The 22,892-nt window shown below is 39.3% G+C and overlaps 1 pseudogene; it reads left to right on the forward strand.

Moving 5' to 3' along the window:
• The window catches only part of LOC118841651, a 1,013,973-nt pseudogene that overhangs the window by 533,386 nt on the left and 457,695 nt on the right, over positions 1-22,892 (forward strand).

Genomic DNA, 22,892 nt, shown 5'->3' on the forward strand with positions numbered 1-22,892 from the left:
AAGAGTTTGAATTGCAAATTTTCTCCCCATTTCTACACTCCCACCACTCCAAGGTGGCATATATTCTGATTGCCTCATTCCCCAGTCAAGCCTCCCTTCTGTCACCCCACTCCCCCACATCCCCTTTTCCCTTACTTTCTTGTAGGGCAAGATAGCTTTTTATGCCCCATTGCCTGTATATCGTATTTCCTAGTTACATGAAAAAAAATTTTTTTGAACACCTGCTTTTAAAACTTTGAGTTCCAAATTCTCTCCCCTCTTCCCTCCTCACACACGCTCCCTAAGAAGGCAAGCAATTCAATATAGGCCACATAAGTATCATTACGCAAAACCCTTCCACAATATTCATGCTATGAAAGACTAACTGTATTTTGCTCCTTCCTATCCTATCCCCCTTTATCCAATTTTCTCCCTTGACCAAGTCCCTCTCCAAAAATGTTTGCTTTTGCGGAGCCAAGATGGCAGCTGGAAAGCAGGGACATGCCTAAAGCTCTCCCTCAGGATCCTCCAAACACCTATAAAAAAGTCTCTGAACAAATTCTAGAACTGCAGAACCCACAAAATAGCCAAGGGAGGCAGGGCTCCAGCCCAGGACAGTTTGGATGGTAGCTGGGTAAGGTCTATTGCACAGAAGTGGGAGAGGAGCAGAGCAGAGCCCAGTGTGGGGTGTGCCAGGGCCAACCAGACCCGGAGCTGGGCGGAACAGGCCCTAGCTCCCTGAATCAGTGAGCTGCGGCAGTTACCAGACTTCTCAACCCACAAAAACCAAAGACAACAGAGAAGGTTAGTGGGAAAAGCTTCAGGGACAGAATGAAAGGAGTTCACAGTTCAGACACTGCCCTGGGGGCAGCGGAGGTGGTGCAGTGGAGGTGGTGCAGCCACAGAACTATACCTGCAGTTGCTTCCAGCCCCAGGCCCACTTGGTGGTAGGAATTAAGTGGTGGATCAGAGTGGGAGTCCAGAGCCTGCCTTGATCTGAGTCTGGTCTGGGTTGGCAGTTCTTGGGGGAGGAGGAGGGCTGGTGTGGCAGAGCTTCTTGTGTAGAAATGGTTATGAAAACAACAGCACAATCCCTCAAGGTTGGAACAAAGTACTCTCTACTCTACAAGCCATCATACCCCAATGAAAAACCCAAGGGTCAAGTAGTTGGCTGGGAACATGGCCAGGCAGCGAAAACAGAGTCAGATTCTGACTCAGACTTTGGAAACTTTCTTGGGCTCCTTAATCTAGGAGCTCTGGAATTTGGTGACAGTATTCCTAGGAGTTTCCTTTTTGGCATCTTTTTCTGGAGGCAATCTGTGGATTCTTTCAATTTCTATTTTGCCCTCTGGCTCTAAAATATCAGGGCAGTTCTCCTTGATAATTTCTTGAAAGATGATATCTAGGTTCTCTTTTTGATCATGACTTTCAGGTAGTCCAAGAATTTTTAAATTATCTCTCCTGGATCTATTTTCCAGGTCAGTGGTTTTTCCAATGAGATATTTCACATTGTCTTCCATTTTTTTCATTCCTTTGGTTCTGTTTTATAATATCTTGATTTCTCATAAAGTCACTAGCTTCCACTTGCTCAATCTAATTTTTAAAGTAGTATTTTCTTCAGTGGTCTTTTGGACCACCTTTTCCATTTGGCTAATTCCTGCCTTTCAAGGAATTCTTCTCCTCATTGGCTTTTTGGAGCTCTTTTGCCATTTGAGTAAGTCTATTTTTGAGGAGTTGTTTTCTTCAATATTTTTTCAGTATTTTATTGGGGTTCCCTTTGGCAAGTCAATTGACTCATTTTTCATGGTTTTCTCTCATCCTTCTCATTTCTCTTCCCAATTTTTCCTCTACTTCTCTAATTTGCTTTTCCAAATCCTTTTTGAGTTCTTCCATGGCCTGAGACCAGTTCATGTTTTTCTTGGAGGCTTTTGATGCAGGCTTTTTGATGTTGACTTCTTCTGGCTGTATGTTTTTGTCTTCTTTGTCACCAAAGAAAGATTCCAAAGTCTGAGTCAGAATCTGAGTCTGTTTTCACTGCCTGGCCATGTACCCAGCCAAGTACTTGACCCTTGAGTTTTTCGTTGGAGTATGGCTGCTTTCAGAACAGAGAGTACTATGTCCCAAGCTTGAGGGGTTGCACTGTTGTTTTCAGAACCATTTCTACACAGCAAGCTCTGCCACACCAGCACTCCTCCTCCCCCAAGAACTGCCTACCTGGACTGCGACTAAGATCTTAAGCATGCTCTGTGCTCCCACTCTGATCCACCACTTAATTCCTACCACCAAGTGGGCCTGGGGCTGGAAGCAACTGCAGCTTTAGTTCTGTCTTCAGAGCTGCAACACCTCCGCTGCTCCCAGGGCAGTGGCCAAAAGGTGAACTCCTTTCATTCTGTCCCTGAATCTTTTCCCACTATCTTTCTCTGTTGTCTTTGGTGTTTGTGGGTTGAGAAATCTGGTAACTGCCACAGCTCATTGATTTAGGGTGTTAGGGCCTGTTCCGCCCACCTCCTGGTCTGGTTGGTCCAGCTACAGCCCATGCTGGGCTCTGCTTTGCTCCTCTCCCACTTCTGTGTGATAGACCTTACTCAGTGACCATCTAGGCTGAACTGGGCTGGAGCCCTGCTTCCCTCTGCTATTTTGTGGGTTCTGCAGCTCTAGAATTTGTTCAGAGACATTTTTATAGGTTTTTAGGGGGATCTGGTGGGGAGCTCATGCAAGTCTCTGCTTTCCAGCCACCCTCTTGACTCTGCCCGGAGAAGTCTGTTTTTTAATCCACTCTGTTATCTGCTTCCTTTTTACAGGTGGGTTTATCCCATTCATATTCACAGATATGATTACTCTGTACTTCCCTCCATCTCATTTCCACCCATTTATTGTTTTCTCTCTCTCCTTTCACCATGTTTATTCTCAAAAGTCCATTTTGCTTCTGACTCCCCCTGCTACATATACTTTCCATTGTCTCTTACCTCTCTTATTTGATTTGCAAATAACATTTTTGAACTTTTTTTAGGAATTCTTTTTGGATCTAATACCAATTCCCATCATTTTTGGTGGCTTTCAATGTATCAATTTTGAGTTTGCTGTTTTTTCCTGAGATTGTATCTTGATCTCCCCTGTCAATATAGCACCTTTCCAGAGCTAGGATCTTTTGTTTTGTTGTTTGCTCATTTTTTAGCCATTTCTTTTTTTGTAATTAATTTTTTTTAATTTTAGTATACAACATTTGGTTCTACATAATTTTGAGCTCCAGATTTTCTTCCCTCCCTTCCCCCCTCCCTCCCCAAGATGGCATGGAGTCCCATATAGCTTCCACGTATAACTGCGCACTGAATTAATTTACATACTAGTCATGTTATGGAGAAGAACTGTGATCAATGAAATGAACCATGCATAAGAAGAAACAGGACCAAAAAAAAAAAAACCCAACCCAAAAACAAAAACAAAAAAAGAGAAAAAGAAAAAAGGGGGGGGGAAGGCTAGCATGAAGTGTGCCTCAATCTGCATTCATACTTCATAGTTCTTTCTCTGGATGTAGATAGTATTCTCCATCGTGAGTCCTTTGGAGTTGTCTTTGAACCTTGTGTTGCTGAGAAGAGCAAAGTCTGTCAGGGTTGTTCCTCACAGAATCCATATATCTGTGGTTGTGTATAATGTTCTCCTGGGTCTGCTCTGTTCACTCAGCATTATGTCATGTAGGTTTTTCCAGGTTGTTATGAAGTCCATATCATCCCCATTTCTTATAGCACAATAGTATTCCATTACATTCATATACCATAGCTTGTTCAGCCATTCCCCAATTGATGGGCATGCCTCTGATTTACAATTCTTAGTTACCACAAAAAGAGCTATAAATATTTTTGTACATATGGGTTCTTTTACCGCTTTTGTGATTTCTTTGGGATACAACCCTAGAAGTGGTATTGCTGGGTCAAAAGGTATGAACATTTTTATAGCCCTTTGGGCATAGTTTCAAATTGCTCTCTAAAATGTCTAAATCAGCTCACAACTCCAACAGCAATGTAACAATGTTCCAATTTTCCCACATCCTCTCCAGCATTTATCATCCTCCTGCTTTGTTGGTTTAGCCAATCTGACAGGAGAGATGTGGTATCTAAGAGTTGTTTTGATTTGCATTTCTCTAATAAGTAGTGATTTAGAGCATTTTTTCATATGCCTATAGATATCTTTAATTTGTTCCTCTGAAAACTGCCTGTTCATATCCTTTGACCATTTCTCAATTGGGAATGGCTTGTATTCCTATATATTTGACTCAGTTCCCTGTATATTTTAGAAATGAGGCCTTTATCAGAGACACTAGTTGTAAAGATTTTCTCCCAATTTTCTGCTTCCCTCCTAATTTTTGTTGCATTGGCTTTTTTTGTACAAAAACATTTCAATTTAACATAATCAAAATTATCCATTTTGCATTTTGTAATGCTCTCTATCTCTTGTTGGGTCATGAATTCTTTTCTTTTCCATAAATCTGATAAGTAAACTATTCCTTGCTCTCCCAAATTACTTATAGTATCAGCCTTTACTCCTAAATCATGAACCCATTTTGACTTTATTTTGGTATGTGGTATAAGATATTGCTCTATGCCCAGTTTCTGCCCTACCATTTTCCAATTTTCCCAGCAGTTTTGGTGAAATAGTGAATTATTAACCCAGAAGCTGGCCTCTTTGGGTTTATCAAAGAGTAGATTGCTATAGTTGTTGACTTCTCCATCTTGTGTACCTATGCTATTCCACTGATCCACAACTCTGTTTCTTAGCCAGTACCAGGTAGTTTTGATGACTGCTGCTCTATAATATAGTTTCATATCTGGTATGGCTAGGTCACCTTCTCTAACATTTCTTTTCATTAATACCCTAGATATTCGAGACCTCTTGTTCTTCCAGATGAATTTTGTTATTATTTTATCCAGCTCTGTAAAATAATTTTTTGGTAGTTCAATTGGTATGGCACTGAATAGATAGATTAATTTAGGTAAAATTGTCATTTTTATTATATTAGCTTAGCCTAACCATGAGCAACTCATAGTTTTCCATTTATTTAGACCTGATTTTATTCACATGAAAAGTGTTTCATAATTATGTTCATATAGGCCCTGGGTTTGTCTTGGCAGATAGACTCCCAAATATTTGATAGTGTCTACAGTAACTTTGAATGGAATTTCTCTTTCTATCTCTTGCTGTTGGGCTTTGTCAGTAATGTATAGGAATGCTGAGGATTTATGTGGGTTTATTTTATATCCTGCAACTTTGCTAAAGTTGTTTATTATTTCAAGTAGTTTTTTACTTGATTCTCTAGGATTCTCTAGGTAAATCATCATATCATCTGCAAAAAGTGATAAATTAGCTTCTTCTTTTCCTATTCTAATTCCTTCAATTTCTTTTTCTTCTCTTATTGCTACAGCTAACATTTCTAGTACCAAATTGAATAGTAGGGGTGATAATGGACATCCTTGTTTCACCCCTGATCTTATTGGAAATGCATCTAGTTTATCCCCATTACAAATAATGCTTGTTGATGGTTATAGGTAGATGCTATTTATAATTTTAAGGAAGGTTCCATTTATTGCTATGCTTTCTAGTGTTTTTAATAGGAATGGGTGTTGTATTTCATCAAAGGCTTTTTCCGTGTCTATTGAGATGATCATATGGTCCTGCTGGTTTTGTTCTTGATATGGTCAATTATACTAATTGTTTTCTTAATATTGAACCAGCCTTGCACATCTGGAATAAATCCTTCCTGGTCATAGTGTATTATCCTCATGATAAGTTGCTGCAATCTTTTTGCTAATATTTTATTTAAAATTTATGCATCGATATTCATTAGGGAAATTGGTCTATAGTTTTATTTCTGTGTTTTGACTCTACCTGGTTTGGGTATTAGTACCACATTTGTGTCATAAAAAGAATTTGGTAGGACTCCTTCACCTATTTTCCCAAATAGTCTACAAAGTATAGGAATTAGTTGTTCTTTCAATGTTTGATAGAATTCACATGTAAAACCATCTGGCCCTGGAGATTTTTTCCTAGGGAGTTCATTGATGGCTTTCTCAATTTCTTTTTCTGAGATGGGGTTATTTAGAAATTTTACTTCCTTTTCTGTTAACCTGGGCAATTTATGTTTTTTGTAGATATTCATCCATATCTCTGAGGTTGTCAAATTTATGGGCATATAATTGGGCAAAATAATTCCCAATTATTGTTTTGATTTCCTCTTCATTGGAGGTGAACTCACCCTTTTCATTTTTGATACTGGTAATTTGATTTTCTTTTTTCTATCCATTTCTTGACTTTTTATTTTATGTTAAAGTTGGTCTCAACTCCTGAGGTGGAGGGACACTGTCTCAAACTTCATGTGTTTCATGCTCCTAATTTTCAGTGATAGTTCTGGGGATCTCTAAGGTTTCTATTCTTCCAAAGTGGTGTGATCTAAAGAGAGGTGTTCTCACTGCTTTTTATGACCTGTGAATGATCACAAGTACTCTTTTCTTCCCTGGCCCTGCTTCTCTGTGGGAGATGTTTGTTTGAATGTGCTTGTTCTACTCCTCATGCTGGGATTGTGACACACATCTGTGATCTGGATCCCTGTTTGGCAATGCACCTACTGCCAACAGAGTGTTCCTTGTAATCTTCTGATGTCTGGTCCCCTTATTGTTTCTGGACTAAGAGCTCCAGGAGTTGTTCAGCTGATTCAGTTGTCCCAAGGCTTGCAATAGTTTGGTGGGATGGGGGCTGATGCTGGCTTGCTCTTGGGCTTTGAGGGGCTTGGGGTTTCACTGATGGCTTGCTGGTTGAATCCTGCTGCTAACTTGCCCAGGCCCCCTGTGCTGGACTCTGCTTCATTTTCACCTCAGTAAGATAGACCTTTCTTGTCAACCTTCTAATTTGTCTTGGGCTGGAAAGATTTTTCCACATCATCCTTTTTTTTGGTTCTGGTGCTCTATAATACATTTTGAGGTGTTTTTTTAAAAAATAATTCTTTGGAGGGGAATTTGGCAGAGCTCAGTGAGTTTTAACCTTACTAGGCTATCTTGGCTCCACCCCTACAGTAAATACTGATAAATATAATCCATAAACAGTGTTCTTTTGTTGGGAATCCTCAATAAGTTTTTAAGAGTGGAATGGGGTCCTAAGATCATAAAGTTGGAAAACTACTCATTTAGAAGAGTATTCCTAATCTTCTGAAGGGAAACAAGTTGGACTCAGACCTCTGGAGTGGACTGTGTGGGGCAGAGAAAATTCAGAAAGTGGGAAAGGTAAGCATACTCTAAAAACAAATATAAAATTTCCAGGAAATGGAGGAAAAAATGAAGTTGCCTTGGAAGTGACTTTAAGAAATCCTTCTTTCTTTGTGCCAACCTTTCAGAAAAGAATGGAGTTCAGACAATGCATGAAAGCCTTGACAAAAGCTAATGCTTCCATTAAGATGTCCAGCATCCAAGATGAAAAGAATGATCAAAGGAAATTATAGGAAATTGAAATACACAGTGAAGAAAGGAGAGCAATTAGTTTATTTTGAAGAGTTCAAGTCATTAGAACCAAATTCAGTGCTTCTGAGAGTCCTAAAAAACTGAGAAGAAGTGTTTTCTGTTTTTGAAAAACTATGGGGAAGGCCAGATTATAAGACTGGAACAATAAAAATGTTCCTTTGATTTTTGAAATTGTGAGTGTAATCTCTAAAATATACTATGCTAGAATTTTTATTATAGGAGTGATTTGTCAGAATTTTTAGAAGGAAATAGTAATCATGAGAAGCCAAAATGGATTAATCAATAATAATTTATGCCAGACAAATTTTATTTTCTCTTTTGTCGGGATTATTAGAGTAGTAAAGAAAATCCTGTCACACAGTGTGCCTCTGTCTCTCCTAACTTCCTACACCTTATTCCCTTCCACATACCCTTCTATGCAGTGACACTGGCCTCCTTGCTGTTCTTCAAACAAGACATTATCTCTTTGTTTGGGGTATTTTCTTTGGTTGTCCCCTTTGCCTGGAATATTCTCTCTCCTCAACTGTCTACGGACTTCCTTAACTCCCTTTAAAATCCAACTAAAACACTATCTTTTGTAAGAAGGCTTTCCCAATCCCTCTTTATTCTAGTGTCTTCTCTCTTTTAATTATTTCTTATTTACCTTTTTAAAAATTTATTTATTTTATTTTGAGGAATAAAATAAGCATTTCCATAATATAGTATAACAAGAAGATAATTGCACATGAAACAGCAAATCTACTATGCATAACTTGCTGTTTCTTTTATTTATACAATGCAGTTATCATGCAAATTTCTTTTTTCCTACCTCTTTCACCATCCCCAGAGATGGCCATTACTGGACACAAATCAGTACAAATACGTAAAGTTGTTCTATATATATATATATATATATATATATATATATATATATATACATATACACACACACACACACACATATATATATATATATATATATATATATATATAAGTTCTTTGAATGTGGATAGTGTCATTCTTTATATGTTCTTTATAGTTTATTTCAGTATTTATAACAATCAAAATAACTTATTTGTTCAAAGTTGTTTTTTAAAAAAATATTGCTGTTGCTGTATACAAAGTTCTCTTGGTTCTGCTCATTTTAGTCTTCATTATTTCATTTAAGTCTTTCCATGTTTTTCTAAGATCTTTGAGCTCATCATTTCTTAGAGCAAAGTAGTATTCCATCACAATCCTATACCACAACTTATTCAGTCATTCCCTAACTGATGGGCATCCTTGAAATTTCCAGTTCTTTACCATCACAAAGAGAGCTGCTATAAACATTTGTAGAACATATAGGTTCTTTTCCTTTGTCCCTAAGCATCTCTGGAAATGCACCTCGACGTAGTATCGCTGGGCCAAAGGGTACGGGTAATTAATTCTTTGGGCATAATTCCAGATTACTCCCTAAAATAATTGGATCAGTTTCAAAAATCACCAGCAATCAATTAGTGTCCCAATTTTTCCACATCCCCTCCAACATTTTTTGCCTTCCCCTTCAATCATTTTAGCCAGTCTGATGTGTGTAAAATGATACCTTCTTTATTCTGTTTATATTTGTTTGAATAGTTTCTCCTTCATTAAACTGTCAGCTTCATGAAGGCAGGGATTTTGTTTTGACTCTTTTTGTATCCCCAGTACTTAACACAGTACATGGTACTTAGTAGGTGCTTAATAAATGTTTCTTGATTAACTTTTAGCAAGGTATGTGAGGCAAAGTCTCTCATTATGTTATTCATATGGAGAAAATGAAATTACATTGGTTGGTAATTCAGTAAAAATAGATTCAAAATTGTTTGGATAGCTGGAACCAAATGATCATGCACAATGGTGTGATATAAACCTAGACAGAAGCCTCTGGTGGGGCATCCTAGGGATCTGTCCCAAGATCTGCTGGAGTCCCAAAGAGGTTAAGTGATTTCTCAAGAGTTACACAAAAGTACTATATTGATGAGGAAAGTTCTATAATGTCAAAGTGTGCTTCAATTTTTGCTCTATAGATCCTGTATTTGCATTGGTATTTGCATGTTGTCCCTCCCATTAGAATGTGAGCTCTTTTAGGGCAGGAGCTGTTTAAGTATGAACTCTCAGAAGCTCATTGAACTGAGAAGGGACTCTTCCAAGCAATCTCCCTTAGGTTACTTTTTAAAAATTTATTTGTTTGGAGGCATCTGAAGGGCAATTTTCCATCCATAGTATGACCAATGATTCCTTGATGAAAGAACATGGAGAGCTCCTGATTGGTTCTTAGTATTTGGAACTACAGACAAGATGATTGATTAACTGAGACTTGGAGGAATCTCCCATTTGAGTTTATATAAAAGTGCTCTAACAGACCAGACTCTTTTTTTCTTACTTCTCTCTTACCTTCTTTAACTCTTCCTTCATCAGAACAGGGATTACTGGGGGGTAGAGCCAAGATGGCACTGTGAAAGGAAGGAACTACCAGAGCTTTCTCACAAATTCTGTCAGATACATCTAAAAAAGTGAATCTGAGCAGATATGAGAGAGTTAGATGCCACCAGTAAACTGAGAGGGGTAGGAGCCCCAGGCATGTGGCACCAGACCAAACCAACTGGGAACAGCAGAAGAATCCAGAGAGCATGCGGGTCTGGGAGAGTACTGGATGAGCAAAACACTGAAGCAGGAACAGGCCAGGGTGGAAGTACCAGCTATGGCTGCTATCAAGCCCCAGGCCTCTCAGCCCAGGATGGGAGTCTGTCAGAGTGCAACTTATCACGAGAATAATACACTACAACCAGGTAGTATTTATTCCAGAAATGCAAGGCTAGTTCAATGTGAAGTTATGTGTAGAAGATATGTCAGATTCCATGCAGTCTTGGGGAGGGAGTGGGGAAGAGGGGGAAGAAAATCTGGAACCCAATATCATGTGGAACTGAGTGTTGTAAGGTAAAAGTAAAAAATCTTAAAAAAAAATAAAAAAGGAGAGAGATTACTCTGCAAAACTCAAGTTTCCATGAGTATCTCTGTTTGGCTTTGACTCCAAGGAGAAACATGTTCTGCCCATGATGAATTGATCACCTGAAGCATGTAGCCAAAGCTTGCAACTTAGCAACAGTGGGGCAGGGTCCAGAAAGTGAGTGATGGTATAATATGGAAAGAAGCCTGAATGATCAAAGATAAATTAAAACACAGAATATAAAAAGTCAATGAACAGAAATGATTCAAAACCACAACTAATGCTGTCTAAGTTCTCAGATAGACTCTAAAAAACTCTTTAACAAACACTATAATTGAAAAGAACACATTATGAAATATAGAATATAGAATCTTTGACTCCACAAGAGAACACTTCAGAATGGCTTGAAAGAGAAATGAAATTCATAAAAGAAGAAATTAGGGGTGAGTATAGTTTAGAATGGAGAGTTCTTAATGCAGAATTATAAAAACTCACTCATGAGATTGGATAATAAATTGGAACAAGACTATGTCTAAAGAAATGAGAGAAAGGAACAGATCTGGATCACAAAAATTATTGAAACGGAGGCAAATTTGGTAGGAGAGAAAAAAGCAGCAACATAATAGAACATATGAATTTTATGTAAGAAAAAGTGACTATCCATAAAGACAGAATGTTCAGAGATAAAAGTCATAAATTTCTTAGAAAAAACATGAAAATTAAAACATCTGTATACTTTAATGTCAAAAAATAATACCAGAAAACCATGCAGAGCTTCTAAATATAGATGATAAAGTATCAAGAAAAATATGAATGCTCAACAAAAGAAAATCAATGTAGGTATTCTTGCATAAACAACAATAGATAACAGAATATTTAACTTGAAAACATCGCAAACAACAGGATGAAGAAAGGTGTAGTAAATAAGTACAACTATTAGGGAAAAAAAAACTGGAGATACAGGCCAAGATGGCGACTGGAAAGCAGGGACTTGCATGAGCTCTCTGCCAGGTCCCTCCAAAAACCAATAAAAAATGGCTCTGAACAAATTCTAGAACTGCAGAACCCATAAAATAGCAGACGGAAGCAGGGATCCAGCCCAGGAATGCCTGAATGGTCGCTGGATGAGGTCTATCAGGCACCAAGAGGAGGGGAGCGGAGTCCAGCGTGGGCATTGGCAGGACCAACTAGACCAAGAGCCTGACAGAACAGGCCCTAGCACTGTGAATCAATGAGCTGTGGAAGTTACCAGACTTCTCAACCCACAAACACCAAAGACAACAGAGAAGGGACAGAATGAAAGGAGTTCAAGGTTTGGCCACTGCCCCAGGGGAAGTGGGGGTGGTGCAGCTACAGAACTACAGCTGCAGTTGCTTCTGGCCCTAGGCCCACCTGGTGGGAGGAATTAAGTGAGGGATCAGAGCAGGAGTGCAGAGCCTGCCTAAGATTTGCATCAGGTCCAGGTTGGCAGTTCTTGGGGAAGGAGGAGTGCTGGTCTGGCAGAGCTGTCTGTATAGAAATAGCTCTGAAATCAATAGCACATCCCCTCAAACTTGGAACAAAGTACTCTTTACTCTATAAGCAGTCATACCCTGCTGAAAAATTCAAGGGTCAAGTAAGTTGGCTGGGAACATGGCCAGGCAGTGAAAATGGACTCAGATTCAGACTCAGACTTTGGAACCTTTATTTGGTGATAAAGAAGACCAAAACACACAGAGTGAAGAAGTCATCAAAGTCAAACAGCCTACATCAAAAGCCTCCAAGAAAAACATGAACTGGTCTCAGGCCATGGAATAGCTCAAAAAGGATTTGGAAAAGCAAGTTAGAGAAGTAGAGGAAAAATTGGGAAGAGAAATGAGAAGGATGAGAGAAAACCATGAAAAACAAATCAATGAATTGCTAAGGGAAACCCCCCCCAAAAATGCTGGAAAAAATATTGAAGAAAACAACACATTAAAAAATAGACTAACTCAAATGGCAAAAGAGCTCCAAAAAGCCAATGAGGAGAAGAATTCCTTCAAAGGCAGAATTAGCCAAATGGAAAAGTAGGTCCAGAAGACCACTGAAGAGAATACTGCCTTAAAAATGAGATTGGAGCAAGTGGAAGCTAGTGACTTGATGAGAAATCAAGATATTATAAAACAGAACCAAAGGAACGAAAAAGTAGAAGACAATGTGAAATATCTCACTGGAAAAACCACTGACCTGGAAAATAGATCCAGGAGAGATAATTTAAAAATTCTTGGACTACCTGAAAGCCATGATCAAAAAAAGAGACTAGATATCATCTTTCAAGAAATTATCAAGGAGAACTGCCCTGATATTCTAGAGCCAGAGGGAAAAATAGAAATTGAAAGAATCCACAGATTGCCTCCTCAAAAAGATCCCAAAAAGAAAACTCCTAGGAATATTGTCACCAAATTCCAGAGCTCTCAGATCAAGGAGAAAATACTGCAAACAGCCAGAAAGAAACCATTTGAGTATTGTGGAAACACAATCAGGATAACATAGGATCTAGCAGCTTCCACATTAAGGGACCGAAGGGCTTGGAATACAATATTCTGGAGGTCAATGGAGATAGGATTTAAACCAAGAATCACCTACCCAGCAAAACTGAGTATCATGCTCCAAGGCAAACTATGAATTTTCAACAAAATAGAGGACTTTCAAGCTTTCTGAGTGAAAAGACCAGAGCTAAATAGAAAATTTGACTTTCAAACACAAGAATCAAGAGAAGCATGAATAGGTAAACAAGAAAGAGAAATCATAAGGGACTTACTAAAGTTGAACTGTTTTGTTTACATTCCTACATGGAAAGATGATATGTATGATTCATGAGACCTCAGTATCATAGTGGCTGAAAGGAAAATGCAGATATATATATATATATATATATATATACACATATATATGTATATATATGTATATATATGTGCGTGTATGTGTGTGTCTGTATGTACATATGCACATATGTGTGTGTCTATGTATGTATATATGTAGATGTATTTATATATATATATAGACAGAGGGCACATGGTGAGTTGAATATAGAGGGATGATATCTACAAAAATCAAATTAAGGGATAAGAGAGGAATATATTGAGAGAGGGAGAAAGGGAGAGATAGAATGGATAAATTATCTTGCATAAAAATGGCAAGAAAAAGTAGTTCTGTAGGAAGAGAAGAGGTGGCAGGTGAGGAAGAATGAGTAAATCTGGCTCTCATGGGATTGGACCTGAGGAGGGAATACCATACACACTCAGTTGGGTATCTTACCCCACAGGACAGAAGGAGGAAGAAGATAAAAAAGGGGGGACAATGGATGGGAGGGCAGACAGGGGGAGGAGGTAATCAAAAACAAACACTTTTGAAAAGGGGCAATGTCAAGGAAGAAAATTCAATTAAGGGGGATAGGTTAGAAAGGAGTAAAACATAGTTGATCTTTTACAACATGAGTATTGTGGAAGGGTTTTACATAATGATATGTATGTGGCCTATGTTGAATTACTTGCCTTCTTAGGGAGGGTGGGTGGGGAGGGAAGAGAAGAGAATTTGGAATTCAAAGTTTTAAAAACAGAGGTTCAAAAACAAACAAAAAAAGTTTTTGCATGCAACTAGGAAATAAGATACACAAGCAATGGGGCATAGAAATTTATCTTTCCCTACAAGAGAAGAAGAGAAAGGGGATGAGAGTAAAGTGGGGTGACAGAAGGGAGGGCTGACCGGGAAATGGGGCAACCAGAATATATGCCATCTTGGAGTGGGCGGGAGGGTAGAAATGGGGAAAAATTCGTAATTCAAACACTTGTGAAAATCAATGCTGAAAACTAAATATATCAAATAAATTTTAAAAATAAATAAATAAATAAATGAAAACTGAAGATACAAAGAAAAGCTAAAACAACCCCTACCTTCATGGAGCTCACATTCTAGTGGGAGAGACAACATGTAAGTAAGTATATACATACAAGATGTATGGAACATAAAATAAAGGTAATATCAGAAGGAAGGCACTAGTATTAAGGGAGAAAAGTAAAACTTAAATATGAAAGGTTTTTAACTGACAGTTGAATGAATCTAGGGAAGCCAGGAAGGGAAGACCCCAAGAGTAACCTACATTTGGAGAGCATTGAAAAGACATGGCATAATGAGAAAGTATTGCATAATGAGAGAGATTAGTTTCACAAGGTTGTAGAGTATATGGAGAGTAGTACGATGTAAGAAAACTGGAAAAGTAAAAGGGGGATATGGTGTAAAGGGCCTTAAAATCCAAAGTCTTTGCCTTTTAGAGATCCAACCTGTAATTATTCAGTTGGGGAGGTGTGCCTGGTAGGCAGGGGATTGATGGTAGTAGCTTTATCTTTCCTTATTTAGGGACCCTTCCTAATTTTAGGGTCCCATTACAGAGTTTCTCCACTTGAGATTGATAGATGATTGAATTCTTTAGGGGAGAGAAGGGGTGCTATGAAGTCAAGGCAGCTGGCCAGATTGGACATTCTACTTTAAAGATCTATGTCTGACTAGGGGTAAGGGGATTCACCAACGAAGTGAGAGGACTCCAAAGTGACTCTGAAGCAGTTCTCTGTGAACCATATACATTTTATAGGAACTTCCATGACACTAGTCATAAATTCCCAGAATATAGAGCCCATTACATAGTACTCTTTTTCAAAATGGAACAAAGGACCCAGAAGGCTATTGGCCAGAAAGTGATTGAACAATTATTCCCTTTTTCTCTAATGAGGAATCATGGGGATCAAATCCCAGAGGCTCCCAGACTATGTAAATATTCTTACATTGAGATAGACTCCCATTGTTCACTTCTAGAGGTAATGAACCCAGACACTATTCCCCTATTTCCATCAACTTCACTAGGAAACCCTCATAGCTCATGACCATCACATCTGAAAAGAGAACAGATATCTATAATCTTGACTTCCGGATTTGAATTGCTCTCATCTGAAGCAAAGAAGTAGAAACAACACAGATGGTTAACATCTGAGATTGTCAGTGACTAGCAGGGTAAGAGCTGGGGAGCGCGGATTTGTATTAGTTAGCTTCTGGGGGTGTCATTAATATGTGAGCCTCTCCTATTCCCACTCCTACAGTTTACTCCAAAATTAATACCAAAGTGTCATTTAAAGCAGCTTCAGAATTTAGAATTTTGTGTAGGGAGAAGTTAAAACAGGCACAAATACACAAGGAACATGAGAGTAAATCAGCATTATTGTATTAGGGGTGAAAATTATAGAGCTCCAACATAAGGATTTGTGAGAAGAGTAGTGTGGTATGGTGATTAGATCTTTCTGCAGGGAGTCAGGAGACCTGGCAACCAGTCCCAGCTAACTCTGTGTCATGCGTAGCTTCCTTTTGTACTTAATTTTCTTTTGTCTTTCATTTGTCTTCACCTGTCAACAGCTATCCTGCCAACTGCACAAGGATCCTGAGAGGATCAAAGGAGATGACAATTTAGAGCCTAGACTCTAGGTTGCCTCAAAGCACCATGCATTTGCCAGGTGGTGTTGCTGTGATTTGATTCAAAGTTGTTTTTTATTAGAACTGGGAATATAATTCTGTTTGGCCTAAAGTTCTTCCAAATCCCCCTTCCCAATGAGTATATATGACTTTTAATGCACCAAGTGTAAGAGGCATAACAGGAGAAAGTGGAGGAGAAGGGAATGCAATATCATTATTTTTTTTTTATTTCAGGACTGAGTGGGCTTCAAAAACTGGGGAAAACCTTAAAAAGCCCTGATTGGTGACTTTCTTTTCTACACAAACCACTTGTATGGCAAGCAAGGAGATCTCAGGGCTAAACGTGCTGAAGGTGTGGTTCCTTAATTGTTTTTTTCAAATGACCTGAGTCTTGTCCCTGGAACCTGTTTTTGCTCCTGCATAGGTATGATTGTTGAATGTCAGATGATGGAACTGAGGAACAGCTGGGTAAGGAGATGAATCCCCTCCTCTTGATATCTCCATGGCCTCCCCATGAGCTGAGACATTACTGTCCAAGCAAGACTAGGGAGGCCAGCAATGCAAGAGTTCCTGTTGTATCAGATCCAGAAATTTGAGGGAAGGATTGGTGACCTCTTATCTGTGCAGCTGGGAAGGTATTGGGTCAGCAAATTACAGTAGAGCTCATGCATCATTCCTCCTCATTGCCAGCTTCTACCCCTGTAATCAATCAATGAATCAATAAACAGTTATCAATAAACCTATGTATCAGGCACTGTACTAAGTGCTTGGGATAGAAAAGGAGGTAAAAGACTGTCCCAGACCTCAAGGAGCTTACAGTCCAATAGAAGAGATAACATGCAAACAAATATATACAAAACAACCTACATACAAGATAAGTAGGAGATGATTAACAAAGGAAAGCCATTATATTTAAGAGGGTATAAGAGAAGGTTTCTTGTAGAAGGTAGGATTTTAATTAGGTATACAACATTTTTTTATATATAAGCAGGCCTTATACCACTAGAGTTATTCATAAATTGCAAATTTTATTTTTCTTTTCAAGTTGTATGTTATTTTCAATTCCTTAGGAAAATGATTTTGTAAAGGAACCTTGTGATTAAAGTTTGCATAATGTTAAAAGAAAATTCAGATGATCATGTCCTAATCCATAGTTTCAGTATGCATTCATTAAACTCAAACTTTTCAAATTATAGGGGATTAAAATAATCCATCCCATTCATGAATCCCTCCACAGAATATTTTTTTGAGTAGTTATAGTAATTATTGACATCTATATAGCACTTGTGGGGCAGATATGTGGCACGGTGTATAGAGTGCTAGGCTTGGAATGAGGAAGACTTATTTTCATGATTTAAAATCTAAGGATCAGGTGTGCCATTAATCTGCTGTGCTGCTGTCAGAAAGTCAGTTAACTTTTCGAAGCTCCAGCTTACTCATCTATAAAATCACAATAATAGTTGTCCAGCATGGTCAGTACATTGACTTATTTTGCCTGCCTATTCCAAGGCAAGGATTTTATTTAGTCAGAGGAAGGTGAGTTAGTGGGCAGTAACCACATAGAGAAAAAAGAGCATAAGTAAAAAAAAAATTAAGGACAAGAAGAAAACAAGATGAATGAAGTTCAAGAGGGAATAATACCAAATATGGCAATTTTATTATCTTGCTAAATATAATGTAAAAAAATTCTTACAGAACAGATTGTGGTTTTGTATATAATCCTCTTTTTGTTATTTATAAATTTGGCATTTTTTCTTTATGGATGATTGTTAAGTTCATGAAAAGGAAGAAGAAATAAGAGAAAACCAATATTCCTTGCCTGATTTAAATGGCTATAGTGAGAATCATAAAGTTACAACATGTAAAGCACTTTATAATTCCATGTTACCTCAGTAGATTCATAAATAAGATGGAGAGCAGCAACCTTACCTCAGTGACTGAGTTCATCCTCCTTGGCCTCTCCAGCCGGCCTGAGCTCCAGGTGTACCTCTTCCTTCTCTTCCTCATGATCTATCTGATGATCTTGCTGGGAAACCTGCTCATTGTGTTGTTGATAATAGTAAATACATTCCTCCATACTCCCATGTACTTCTTCCTCACCAATCTGTCCATAATCGAAGTCTGTTATACATCCTGTGTGTTCCCACAGATGCTTGGGCACTTCTTTACAGAAAGAAAGTCTATCTCCTATTTCTGCTGTGTCATACAGGTCTACACATTCCTGTCCTTTGGCATTGCAGAGTGCTATATCCTCTCAGTGATGGCTTATGACCGCTATATTGCTATCCGGGACCCCTTGAGATACTCAGTCACAATGAACAGAGGTGTATGTGTGAGCCTGGTGACTGGGTCTTGGATGGGTGGCTTTCTGGCATCCCTGGTGGCTACAGTAGCTACATTCCAGCTCTCCTTCTGTCAGGATAATGTTATCAATCATTTCCTGTGTGAAATGCCTGCTCTGTTCCGCCTCTCCTGTACAGACACATCTCAGACAGAGCTTGTCTCACAGATCCTTTGTGTCTTTACCCTTTTGTGCCCTGTTATATTCATCACTTTCTCCTATACCCACATCATCAACATTGTCCTTCGAATTCGCTCTGCCCAAGGGCGCAGAAAAGCCTTCTCCACTTGCTCTTCTCACCTGCTGGTTGTCATCCTATTCTTTGTGACTGTAATGTCTCTTTACATGAGGCCCAAGTCCCTGTACTCCCCAGAGAAGGACAAGATCATCACTGTGTTTTATGTTGCCTTCACACCTACCTTGAATCCCCTCATCTACAGCCTGAGGAATAAGGAGGTGAAAGTAGCACTAAGAAAACTCCTAGAGAAAACTAGAGACACATAAAAATCATGTCCAACATCCTTAGACCATCTGGCAGAACTAGATTGCCATGTGTATAATGCCACCTCAAGCCTCCCACATCAACTTTGTGCCTCTTTCTCAGGAACTGGAGACTGAGTCAACATTATTTTCATTACTCTTGAAGGATGTGCCAATCTGCTGCCCTATGGCTTTACTCAGAATCTCTGTGATTCTCACTTATAATGTGTGTAGACTGAAATGCCCTTCCTTGTTCACCATTCTCAACTTCCTCACACACATCTGGATCAGTCTCGTCATCTTGGTTTCCCCATTCCATTATTCTACACACTTCCATTGTGTCCCCTGAATCCTTGTGCTATTTTATGAACTCCCCTTTGTAACAGAACTTGTAGCCTTCCTCCAGAAATGTGTTGCATGTATTTGATAATTACTGATGTGTCTATATGTTTGCCTTCAACAGAGTGTAAGCTCCTTGAGAGAAAGGACTACTTAATTTTATCTTTCTACCTTCAGGACATAGTACTGTGCCTAGCTCGCAGTACAAACTTAATAAATAAGTACTTGTTGAATTGAATTGGAGGCCTCCCTGACATCTCTTTCTAGGGACAGCACTAACTGCCTCACAAAACTGAGCTTTGAAAAAGTGATTTCCTTGAACCTATGGAAGTAGCACATATAGACTTCAAACCCAAGTCCCTAGGACTCCAAAGCAAAACAATCTTTACCTTAAACCAGGGTTGGTGAACTAATGGCCTGGAGGCCACATGTGGCCCTCTAGATCCTCTAGTGCAGCCCTTTGAGTCCAAGTTTTACAAAAGAAATCCTTTTATTAAGGGGGTTTGTTCTGTTTGGATTCAGACAAAGGGCTGCATTCAAGGACCTATAGGGCCCCATGTGGCCTCATGGTTGCATGTTCCCCACCCCTGCACCTAAACCACGCTACTGTATCAAAACAAAAAATATAATTCCTCTATATTGTTAGATCTGGAAGGGATACTTTTTGTAAGAGTATTCCTCAGGGTTTGGTCCTGGGTCCTCTTCTCTTCTTTTTCTTTACTCAATCCCCTTGTGTTTAACTATCACCTTTACTCAGATGATTCCCTGATTTATATGTCCACTCATGATTCCATTTCTGAATTTCAGTCTCACATTACCAACTGCTTACTGTGTATTTCAAATTAGATGGCTCATAGGCATGTCAAACTCACCACATTCCACAACAGAATTCCTTGTTATTTTTCCCTAAGCCCACCCCTCCTCTTAACTTCCTATTTTCTGTTGATGATGCCCAGGGAGCCATCCTCAATGAGTCTATCATTCTCATACTTCATTTCACATCAGTTTCCAAATCTTTTCAATTCTACATCCACAATGTATGTCATATTTGTTCCTTTTTCTCTCCTCACAGAAGCACCACCAACTTCATGTTCTCATCACCTTTCACCTAGACTACTCTAAAAATCTCTTAATTGATCTCCTTGCTTTCAGTCTCAGTCCTCTTCAATCTATTCTTCATGTAACTGCAAATATTATATTCCTCAAGCACAGGTTTGACCACATCAATCTCTTGCCCAACAAGAAGCTACGCTCCTTCTTGCCTCTAAGATAAAATAAAAATGTTTGTTTCTTTTTATAAACGTTTCAAAACATAATTCCACAGTCTATGTTTATGGTTGTGTGAAACAGTACTCATCCTCATCCGCCCTACATTTCAGCTAAATTGGCCTACTTGTTTTTTATGTGACATTCTATCTTTCATCTCCCTTCAATGAACTCTGTGTTCAAGTCTATCTCATAGAATCACTAGCTTCCTTCTATGCTCAGCTCAGGAGGTACCTCCTTCATGAAGCCTGTACTGATACCCCACAGTTACTCTCACCAAAGTGAGAGAAAAGCTGCTTACAATAAACTTCCCACTACTTAGAAGCAGGTCATTGGCCTTTTTTGCCTTCTAGAGACAGCAACACCCTCCCCCTTACCACCTGTCGCTCATCCCAGGCGTAATCTGACAATGCTTCTAAATGGAAGCTGATGGCAACGTATGAAGTTTCAGTGGAACCTCAAGCAAAAAAGATCATGTAGAAGCTTCCCAAAGTACAATTGGGAAGCCTGTCTGTGGAATTTCTGTTCTATGTGCTACTGGATTACAAATGATTGCCACTACTAAAGATGTTACTTGTAGCCTTTCTCAGAATGACCAAGGTGGAAATTGTAGGCAAATAAGATTTTGCACATGTACCTTTGTTGGAATTATGACCAATTATATTCCTTTTAAGAAGCAGCTCTGGGGTGGGCAGGCATCTCCTATCAGTAAACCTCCTTCTCCTTCAGTTTAACCCTAAGGAAAAGCAGAAGAACCCCACCTGGCCTCAGCACGTGCCAGACACCACCATTAGGACACCAGCTGAGCATAAGGTAAGCTGCCAAATACCTACAGCCTCCAGTGGCCAACACCTGAGGCCCCAGTGTGCAAAGCTAGTGACCAGGTCCCTGAATTCTAGGAAAAGAAGGTTGGGGTAGGGGCCCCTGTGCTCCAGCAGGAGAGCTCAACTTTGAAATCCATGAAATAGGACTACAAACTGAGCAAAAAGTAGAAGTGAACAGTGACCATAGTCTGTTTCTATGGGGAAAGGGAAGATCAAAAAACAAATTCAGGAGAGGATAACACTGTAATATATCCAAATAAGAAACCTCAAAGGGGAATATGAACTGGATTCAAGCCCAAAAAGCCTTTTTGGAAGAGTTCAAAAAGGATTTTAAAAGTCAATGGGTAGAAGAAAAACAGGGAAAAAGAGATAAGAAGTATTCAAGAGAAAGCCAGCAACATGGAAAAGGAAGGATAAAAATTGAATGTAGAAAACAATTCCTTAGAAAATACAATTGGCCAAATGGAAAAAATCCACTGAAGAAAGTGACTCCTTGAAAAGTAGAACTGGCTAAATGGAAAAGGAGGTACAAAAACACACTGAAGAAAACAATTCTTTAAAAATTAGAATTGGGCAAGTGGAAGCTAATGGCTCTATGAGATGTGAAGAATCAATCACACAAAATAAAAAAAGGAAAAACTTTTAAAAAATGTAAAATACCTCATTGGAAAAAACTGCTGAGCTGGAAAATAAATCCAGGAGAGATAATTTAAGAATTATTGGTGTACCTGAAAATCATGATAAAAAAGCCTGGACAGCATCTTTCAAGAAATTATCAAGGAAAACTGCTCTGAGGTCCTAGAACCAGAAGACAAAATAGTCATTGAAAGAATCCACTGATCACCTCCTGAAAGAGACCCCAAAATGAAAACTTCAAGGAATATTGTAGCCAAATTCCAGAATTATCAGGTCAAGGAGAAAATACTGCAAGGAGCAAGAAACCATTTAAATATTGTGGAACCACAGTCAGGATCATGCAGGACTTAAGCTTCTATATTAAAGGATCACAGGGCCTAGAATATTATATTCTCCAAAGCAAAGGAGCTTGGATTACAACCAAAAACCAACTGTCCAGAAAAATTCAGTACATTTTTTCAGGGGGAAAGATGGACGTTCAATGATATAGGTGACTTGCAATCATTCCTGATAAAAGAAAAACCAGAACTGAACAGAAAATTTGATCTTTAAATACAAAACTCAAGAGAAGCATACAGAAGTAAAAAGAAAAGAAAAAAGATGTCATTCACAAAGGTTAAACTGTTCACATCCCAAAACTGGAAGATGATTCTTGTAACTCTTCAGAACTGTATCTTTATTAGGTATTTATAAGGGGGTATATGTTGGAGACAGGAGGGGTTGGCTGACGCCGGCCGCTGCAGCGGTGGAGGCAGCCTCTGGCTTGGACCGTCTAGCTCCCCAGCTACCCATCAGAGGGGTCCGAGAGGGGAAAGAAGCTGACTGAGTGGGGGGAGGGACGGCAGGGCGTTTGGTGGCCACCGCTGCTGCCCCGGCTCAGGGTGTGGAATAGCAGGATCCACCACCACACCACCACCTCCACCATCACCACCACCACCACCACCATTAATACCACCACCGCCGCCGCCACCACCACCACATCCACCTACGCTGCCCCCTCCACCACCGTCGCCTCCTCTTCCCCCTCAGATTCTTTAACTGACTGGACCGGCTGGAGGGAGGCGCGGCGGGGATGGACTCGCCGCCTCGCCCCACCTGAGCCCCTG

Source organism: Trichosurus vulpecula, chromosome 3, assembly GCF_011100635.1.
Source record: "Trichosurus vulpecula isolate mTriVul1 chromosome 3, mTriVul1.pri, whole genome shotgun sequence".
NCBI lineage: Eukaryota > Metazoa > Chordata > Mammalia > Diprotodontia > Phalangeridae > Trichosurus > Trichosurus vulpecula.